Below are 8,916 nucleotides of genomic sequence, written 5' to 3' on the forward strand. Positions count from 1 at the left end.
ACACACAGGCTAGAGCTGAAAAGGATCTTGAGATCAATGCCCTCATGTTATTTATTTATTTATTTATTTAGTCATTTATTTATAATTCGTTATTGTTGAAAGTATTGCATGTGTCCCCATTTCCCCCTCCCTCTACTGACTTCCTCCAGCCAAGCCCCACCCCCCACCCCCCACCCCTGAGATATCTCTTCAGAAATTCAGTTGCTGTCTGTGGGCTCCTGGCCAGCCCTTTTGTGCCTCCACCCCTCCTCCCAGTCTCTATGCGGTCTCACTTTCGGTCCTCGGGTGTCAGGGCTCTCTCCAGCGAGTCTTCTGTTGATTATTCAGGAATTTTTTCTATGTTTTAGTTGTTATTGGGAGCATGTCTGTGCAGTACCCACTTCCTCCTCAGCCATTTTTAATCTCCCCGCCTTGTCAACGCCCTCATTTCACAGATGTGGAGGCTGAGGCCCAGAAAAGGGGAGGTGCCTGCAGTGACCCCAGCAAGTAGGGGGCAGAGTGAGACTAAGACCACAAGTCCTGGCTCCCGGGTCAGCTCCCTTTCTCCCAGGCTGTCACCTGGTCTCACTCTCACACTGAGCCTGGGAAGAGGCAAGAACTTCTCCTTAGGTCCAAGGTTCCGGTTCCTGCACCCAGGATCCAAGGCAGTATGTGTTGGGGAGACGTGGGCATGGGTGACCCTATCCCGTGCCCTCGCCTGTCCCCCCTTCCATCTGCCTTCCTCCTCCGGGGCACGTAGTGCGGGAGGCCTTCCCTCAAAGTCCTCCCTGTTTCCCTTCTGGATGGTCCTGGCGGGGTTTGGAACACAAGAGTGGAGTCAGGCTGTCATAACAAAATGCCATAGACTGGGTGGTTTAAACAACAGACATTTATTTTCTCATGCTTCTGGAGTCTGAAAGTCCAAGATGGGTGCCAAGCGTGTTGAGTCCCAGTGGGGACATTCCTCCTGGCATGCAGCATCCCCTCCTCACTGTGTTCTCACATGCCTCTTTGCATGCATGTGGGGTGGGGGTGGGGTGGAGCAAGCACTCAGGTGTCTCTTTCCCTAAAGGCACGAATTCCATTTTGGGACCCCACCCTCATGACCTCATTCACCCTAGTTATGTCCCCCAGGGTCCCATCTCCAAATACCACTACTTTGAGGATTAGGGCTTCAACGTATGAATTTTGGGGCAACACAAACATTCAGTCCATAGCACCTGCCCCTTCACAGGGGTTTTTGAGGGGCTTGGATTGAAGACACACCGACATCCCTATGAAATTAATGTGTAATCGGTAGGTTGTGTGCGTCTGTACATTTTTATTGTTGTTTTACCTTCGGGAGTAAACCATGGAGAAAGAAGAGCATGACTCAGCCCGCTCAGCTTCTCAGGGAGCCTGGTTACATCTCGAGAGAAGAGTGAGCCTCCAGCAAGGAGACCCTGGCCAGGGGAAGCGAGAAGACATTTGCTCTTTCTCCCCACCATCGATTCCCCCTTCGGATGATGAGACCAAGGTCTGAGCCAACCACCACATCCCGTTCCCCTGGCCACAGTTTTTGGTTCAGGAGTGGGAGCTTGACGCCTGGCTGTCTAATCAGGGTTTGCAGGGACTCATCTTTCCTGATGGTTTCGAACCAGAGAGATGGGTGACAGTGCACATTCTTTATGCATCTGAGTCTTCACGAGGGCAGGGGTTTTGTTCATATGCTAAGGCCACTGCCTGGAACATAGATGTATGGATACGTATTTGCTACATAATATCTTTTTGAGCCCCTGTATCCCGCCATGCCTGACACCCACACTTAAGGGGAGGGGGAACATTCACACCACACGAGGAAGGTGAAGACCACGGGGAGTCACTGAGGAGAGAACCGGTGACCCGAGAGGTCCATGCCTTGCCCAGGATCACAGACTGTCACAATGCAGAGCCTGAGATAAACCCAGCTGTGTGTCCTCAAGTTGGGGTCCTAGGTGCACCCAGGTTTGCTCAGGGGTTCTGGAAAAGTCTGTGCTGGTGGAATTGTGTACAGACATGGAGATGGTATGGGGAGAAGGTGAGCATTTGGCAGCCTAGCCAGGCATTTGGTTAGTATTTGTCTGAAAGGAAGCCCAGATCTGGAACCACGGAGGTGCACCTCTGTCCACAACCCACCCAGGTGGAGGGAGCTGCCTCTGATGGCATGTGCCCCCTCTGTCCCAACACAGGGTAGAAATAAGACTTGGGCCAGAACAGCATGCCTGTCGCACTCAACATACAGGTGCCCATGAACTTGTTTTCCACCCGGGAGGTGGACTGCTCCAGCCCCGCCTGCGTGCCCAGGCTGTGTAGCCTCACCTTAGCCAAGCTGCTGATCTACAAGGAGCTGGAGAAGGCGCTCAGCGCTGTGGTGATCACTGTGAAACTGCAGGGCTCCAAACACATCTTGAGGTCAGACGAGATTCTGCTGCCCCCTAGTGGTCACGTGAAGACCGACCTGGCACTGACCTCCCTGCAGTACCCTCACTCGCTCAAGAGAGAAGGCAACAACTTACAGATCATGCTACAGCAGAAGCAGCGCCTTAAAAACCAGACCATCCTGGGTTACCGGACGCTCGCCGTGGGCACCATCAACATGGCTGAGGTGTTGCAGCGACCCCTCGAGGGTGGCCAGATGCTGAGCCTCGATAGCACCATCATGGAGGCATCTGCCCACGTGGCTGAGGTCAGCATCTCTTCCCTGTCCAGCCAGCCCACCCACCCTGAGGACAACACCCAGCAGGTTGGACTCAAGGCCAAGTCCAGGGTTCATTATTTGGAGATGGAGTATGAAATATTCTCAGATCAGCAGGCCAGCAATGATCCCAGGCACGGGCAGGACCAGGAGGAGGAGGACTTTGATTTTGAGGAGCCCAAAAAGCAGCAGCAAGGAGAAGTAAGATCGCCATTGATGACCAGGCAACAAGATGCCAACAAGAAAGTTGGGGCGTGGCTGCGCAGGGTGCAAGTGTGGAAGGAGGTCCTGGACTCAGAGCAGGAGTCTTCGGAGCAGGTCCCTGAGGTGGAGGACCTGGATCTGCTGTAGGACTCACTAGGGAACCCCAGTGACAGTGGCCCATGAGAGTGTCCCCAGTACCCTGAAGCCTTGGCTCAGGACATACTTGGAAGACCTGTCCCAGCCCAGCTCTCAGATGGAGAACTAGAGCATCCACAGTGCCAGCACCAGAAAGAGCCTCCAGGTCCAATCCAGGTGACGGAGAAGATGAGCCCCAAGCCACCAAGGAATAGTGTCCCGGACTCGGTGGCCTACAGCACACCGAGGGAGCAGCTGGCACAACCCTGGAACTGTCAAGAGGCAGAGACCTCTGCCCAGGACATGTTCACTGAGAAGCTGCCACCCAGTGGGCGCATCACTAAGACCGAGTCTCTCCTCATCCCCTCCACCAGATCCCAGTGGAGCAGGCGGGCCGCTGGGGCTGGGGCACATCCCTGAAGGAGCAGCAGGTTGCACAGCCAGGAGCAAGCGGGCCCACAGCCTGGACAACAAGCACTGCCCCGACCCGCTGAGCCAGCTGCAGATCCCCAGGGAGACAGTGTACGACCAGCTGAACCACATCTTCATCTCTGACACCAGCTGCCCCAGAACATCCTCCTCCTCAACGCCTCCGACTGTCAGGGGCAGTTCCCGTCTGAGTCCTGCAGCAACACATGCTGCCTGGGGTGTGCACTTGCTCCAAGGCTGAGGTCCAGGTGGCCTTCAGCAACATCGTCTTGTAGATTCAGAGATACTGTCACCTCAATTCCCAGCTCCCGATGCCTGTGAAGATCACGGTGGTAGGGGCACAGCAGTACTTCAGCGCTGTGCTGTAGCTCTTCCTAGAGCTGCTGTCCTACAACCTGTCCCCCACCCCCCGCCCACTCCTTGCTTGGGCTACATGCACTTCCTGGTCATCTGCTGGGTTCCCACCCTGTGGCCAGGCACCTGGGCTCTGTGCATTACCGCTACAAGAGCTTCTTCCAGGACCTGCCCAGGCGGGACCTGTTCTACAAGGAGGCCCAGAGGGCTGTGCAGGACGGGCTGGGCATGGTGTTGAGAATCACACAGTACATCGCGGGGCCAACTGTGTCCATGTGGCCACGCTCACCTACAAATAGAAGAGCCCCAATGAGGAGTCCTCGAACTTCATTCCCTTCATGCGGGTGGTGGAACTTGGAATAGTGAAACTATCCTCAGCTGTATCAGGAGACTCAGGTGATGTGGTCCGCTTGGGCTCCAGCGTGCTTTCACTCAACCCGCCATACAGGTCTGTGGCCAACCCCACCTACCACCCCAAGCCAGGGTGTTGGCTCAGAGCTGATGGGGCTACAGGTGGATTACTGGACAGCAGCCCACCCCACACTCAGGAAGAGAGACTCAGAGAACCAAGACCAGGCTACTGCCAACAACACCCTCAAGCTCACTTTCCACTCTCTCCAGGTCAGCAGGCTGCCAGCAGTGGTGAGGCTGCAGCCACGCGCACCATGTCCATGACTGTAGTCACCAAGGAGAACAACAAGGTGACATGTTTTCCCAAGAAAACCAAGGAAAAGGATGTGGAGTCCAAAAGCCAGTGCTTGGAGGGCATCAGCCGCCTGATCTGCAGGGCCACGCACCCACAGAACATACTGCAGGTCCTCATCAAATGTGTGGAATAATGTGAAGTTCCAACACCAAGTACTTCCCCATCTGCATCTTTGGACACTCCAATTCCACCTTCTAGCCCTCCCTGTCACCCTTCCCTTTGCCCTGTCGAGGCCAGGCCTGGGAGGGCCCAGCTGCTTTTCTGTTAGCATCTCAGTTTAATACAGAGACTGACCCTGGAAACACAAAGAGAAACCTTCTTAAGTGTGAATGTGCTCACAACCCGGAAACTAAGGTGGTGGGCCCCACAGGGAGCCCCCAACTGCTCTGCTGATTACCCAGAACGCTCTGGCTCTGGCGAGCGGGAGGTCAGGTGGTCATTGCTGAACTGGAGAATCAGGAAGGTGTGGCCTCAGGATCCCTAAACTCACCAGAGAGAAGGATTCTCTCGCCTTCAAGATCTGCCTTTCTTGGAAGCCAGGACTCTGCTTCCCTGGGGAGTCAGCTTCAGTGTGTGCCCAGGCTCAGCACTGGGTGGCCAGAGGCCAAGGACTGGACCTCCACTGGGGGCATCCTGAGAGAACATGAAGACTGGTCACCCCAGCACTGGGCCCTAACTCCCAACAAGCCTTGTGGCCCAGCACCCATCCACTTGTGGTTCCTAGTAAACTCCAGCAGCACAAGGCAAAAAAGGACCAGTAGGGTACAGACCGCCAAAAACACTGACTGGAAAAACTGGTCAAATACCTGGTGCCCACTTTCCTGGGCACAGACCCCACTTTCCTTCTCAACTTTCTATGTTATTACAGAACATTTGCTACCACCCAACAGCTGTGGGACCAACTATTTATCAGGCGAGCCCCTGCCCCTCCACAGCACAGTGGCCACTTGGCCACCTGCTTGCTGTGAGTCTTCAGGTCACTGCATCTCTCTGAGTGTTTGTTCATTTGAACCATGGTGTGAACTGAGGCTGAACCTCATAGGGTTATTGTAGGGACTCTGTGGGTCCTCCCTGGAAAGTGCTTCCTGGGTGCTTGGATAGTGGAGAGGTCTGCTGGACAAGCTGTGGTTGTGTTAATTGGTCACTTTCTCTTCCTCATGATGAAGCCTCTGCCTCATTTGTGATTCTCCTCTGGGCCTTGAGCTAAGCTCTTTTCTCATTTGATAAAGAGATTGGAGAGTCCATTAGGGGTCCATCTTCTGGGTGAAGCCATAGCAGAAATCCCAGGAGTGAGCAGTGGGACCCCAGGGTCACCCAGCTATCTGAGAGGAGCTGGTTGGGGCTCATTCATTCAGCAAATATATGAGAAGCCCTGCCAGGTACAGGTCTCTAGGCACTGACCATAATCCAGTGCACAGAGCAGACCCCAAGCCTGCACTACAGAGCTTCCTTCTAGTCAGGAGCGATTCAGGCACACTAGGCTGCACAGGCAGGTAGTGTTCATAAGACAGTTGATGTGACGTCCTCCTCGAAGAATAGTTGCATCTTCCCGTATTGTGAAGAGGACGGTGGACCTCTAGACCAGCAGAAAACATGAGTTGGCTTTGAATCAGAGCAATAAGGGACATATGGGGAATGTGAATTCAAAATGCTGGCAAAACCTTGGATCCCACACATCATGGGATTTCTGCAAGAGGGCAGTGGTATGAGGGCTTCTCCTAAAATAAAGGACAAGAGTGAAAGAGCTGTGCATGTGGATATGGGTGGTGTGGGAGTGTAGTGTGCCGGTCAGTAGACAGGGTCAGCCCCTCAGCAAATCCATAACCATCCCCTCCTAATCCCAGCCCTGCCTCCACCCCTATACAGGCACCCACAATAGGGCATGTGAAGAGCACCCTACTCACTAATCTGGTAGAACCTGGGCAGTGGCAGCTTGGCTGGTGCTCTTCAACTGTAGGAGTTGAGTGTCAGTGGGAGGAGAAGAACCCCACAGGGAAGCTAGTGAATTAGGCAGCATGTAGGTGCAGGAGCCAAAGCTTGAGGTGTTACAGGGGCCCTGGGAAGCCAGGGATGGAGACAGAGTTCGTTTGTTCGCTCATTGGTCAGATATTCCTGGAGCATCTACTGTATGGCAATGAGTGACATGAACAGAGCAGACACCAGCCCCGCCCCTGTCCTCATGGAGTTGACATTTTGGTGGAAAGGTAGTGGGAGGGACAGGGACACTGAGAGAGCATGTCAGGTTCCCTGAAGAAGGGGGCAGGTGGTTCCCTCATTGATCCAGAGCTGTCAGTTAGGAGGGCTTTCTGCCAGCCCCTCCTGGATGACCAGGCGCGTCTCTGCCAGGACTGCCAGGTTGAAGGTGGACAAGGAGTAGGTCTGGCTTCTGGATGGGCAGGAGCAGCAGGCACAGGACCCCGGCTCTCTGAGTGGTGCTCTGGGAGGTTCATGTGGAAGGAAAGGCCAGGCCTCAGACCCTGCTGCCCACCTCTCTCTCCCCCCAGGGCCATCTCCTGCATCCTGGGCATCTGGCTGGACCAGCACCTCCAGAATTTCCCAGCCTGATGATGGTGTTGTCTTCCCTAGAGCTCAACTTTCCAGTCCCAGACCTGCCAACCCAGGCCTGGTGTCTCCATTCACAGGGGGAGCATGTGAGCCCACTGAGGCGGAGACAGAGGAGTGGGTGGTGTGTGTGAGGGGGAGGGCATGTGGCTGGGCCACACAGAGAAGAGCTTCCAGAGGCTGGGGTTAGGCAGGAGCACAGAGCCGCTCAGGTCAGTGCCCAGGGCCTGCAGTCTGGAGGACTTCCTGGGGTGGGGGCTTGAACTGGGACTTCAGTGATGGAGATGGGAGGTTCCCTTCCTTGGAAGGCACACAAAAGGCAGTCATGGTGTAACATGTTCGCTTCCTGGATCTACAGAAGCAGCTCCAGAGCAAGATGAAGAAACACCTAAAGGGGAAACGCCAACATAGTGCCCTCTCCAGAGCCAGAGCAGGCTCCAGGCACAGCTGTCACTGAACTCCCAGATGTGGACCCACCTGCAGCTTGTGAGCCACTCGCCTCAGCTCCTGAGAGGCCTGTGGTCCCAGGTTCTGGGCCTCAGCGTGTGTTAGCTGCATGGCAGAGAGGACTTCCCCTCCTCAATAATAGCAGTTTTTAAAATGTTACTGTTTATCTTACATATACTTAGAATTTTACTGTATTTTTTATACTGTTGAGTACAATAAAATATATTTTACATAACATTTAATAAAATTCTATTAAAAATAAATTTAATTTAAATTATATAAAATTTAACTCTATGATCCTTCAAAGTGTAAATTCCAGCATCAATTACAGTCACCTTTTCCCACAACTGTTACATCACATCACAAACACTCTCTAGTTCCAGTACATTTTCAGAACCCACAGCCTAGGTATGTGTCCTGACCAGGAATCGAACCTACAGCTTTTTGGTGTGTCCAACCAACTGAAGCATACTGTCCAGGGTGACAATATTTCCATTTGAATTTTTCATTCTGCTTTAAACTGCCGTTGGATATTTTTCACATACCTTTTGGCCAATTTCTTCTTTCAGAATTTTAGTTTGAGACCTTTTGCCCTCTTTTCCATTGGATTGTTTGTTAGGAGACCTCGACTGTTACGGATATCACCTTATTGCCATGTAACTTGCAAATGGTTTCTCTAGCTTGCCATTTTTCTTCATTTGATGTGTGTTTTGCCAAATAGAGGTGTTACATTTTGATGTGGTCAAATCTGTCTTCTCTTATCATGCTTTTTGATTTTGTCTCTCATTTTGAGTGGAAAAGATGTTTTCCATCTTATCAGGAAGGTAGGCTAGGTTGCATTGTGCTAACGAAGCCTACATCTCAGTGGTTTGCAGCAGCAAAGGTTAATTTCATAGTCATGTGACTTCGATCATCTGATGGATCTAAAAGAGTTCCTGTTTTTTTGGATTGTTCACTATTTTTTTATTGTAAGGATGAGTAAGGACTTCCAAGCTCTTATATGTCAGCGTGGAAACCAAAAGTCAATGTTTTATTTGACAATGGCCTGTGGTGGACATGACTTCTAGTTTCCCCTTTCTAACAGCTGTCAATTTCCACACCCAGGTGGTTCTGGGGAGTTGGTTCAGGGCCCCAGAGTGGAGGTATCAGCACATCTCACTGGCCTGGCCACAGTGAGGAAGCCTGTATGTGGACATGTGACTTCAGTGAGTTTAATAAGATTCTTTATACTAGTGACTAGAAAAAATTCTAATGTTCTCAATTAGAGAAGCCAGAGAGTGAGAGAAAGAGACAGAGCAATTAGCCTGTAATAGCTGGGAGCCAGCAGACTGAAGGGTTTTGGGTTTGATTCTGGTGAATGGCACATACCTAGTTTGCAGGCTAGATC

The 8,916-nt window shown here is 52.4% G+C and overlaps 1 pseudogene across 1 annotated transcript; it reads left to right on the forward strand.

The window, feature by feature from the left end:
- Window positions 1-2,215: 2,215 nt before the first annotated feature.
- On the forward strand, window positions 2,216-4,653 carry LOC307115479 (phosphofurin acidic cluster sorting protein 2-like; annotated as a pseudogene). Its single transcript has 2 exons — window positions 2,216-3,039; window positions 3,127-4,653. The product of its transcript is annotated as a phosphofurin acidic cluster sorting protein 2-like (transcript).
- Window positions 4,654-8,916: the final 4,263 nt, after the last annotated feature.

Source organism: Cnephaeus nilssonii (genome assembly GCF_951640355.1).
Source record: "Cnephaeus nilssonii genome assembly, chromosome: 19".
In the NCBI taxonomy this organism is placed as follows: domain Eukaryota; kingdom Metazoa; phylum Chordata; class Mammalia; order Chiroptera; family Vespertilionidae; genus Cnephaeus; species Cnephaeus nilssonii.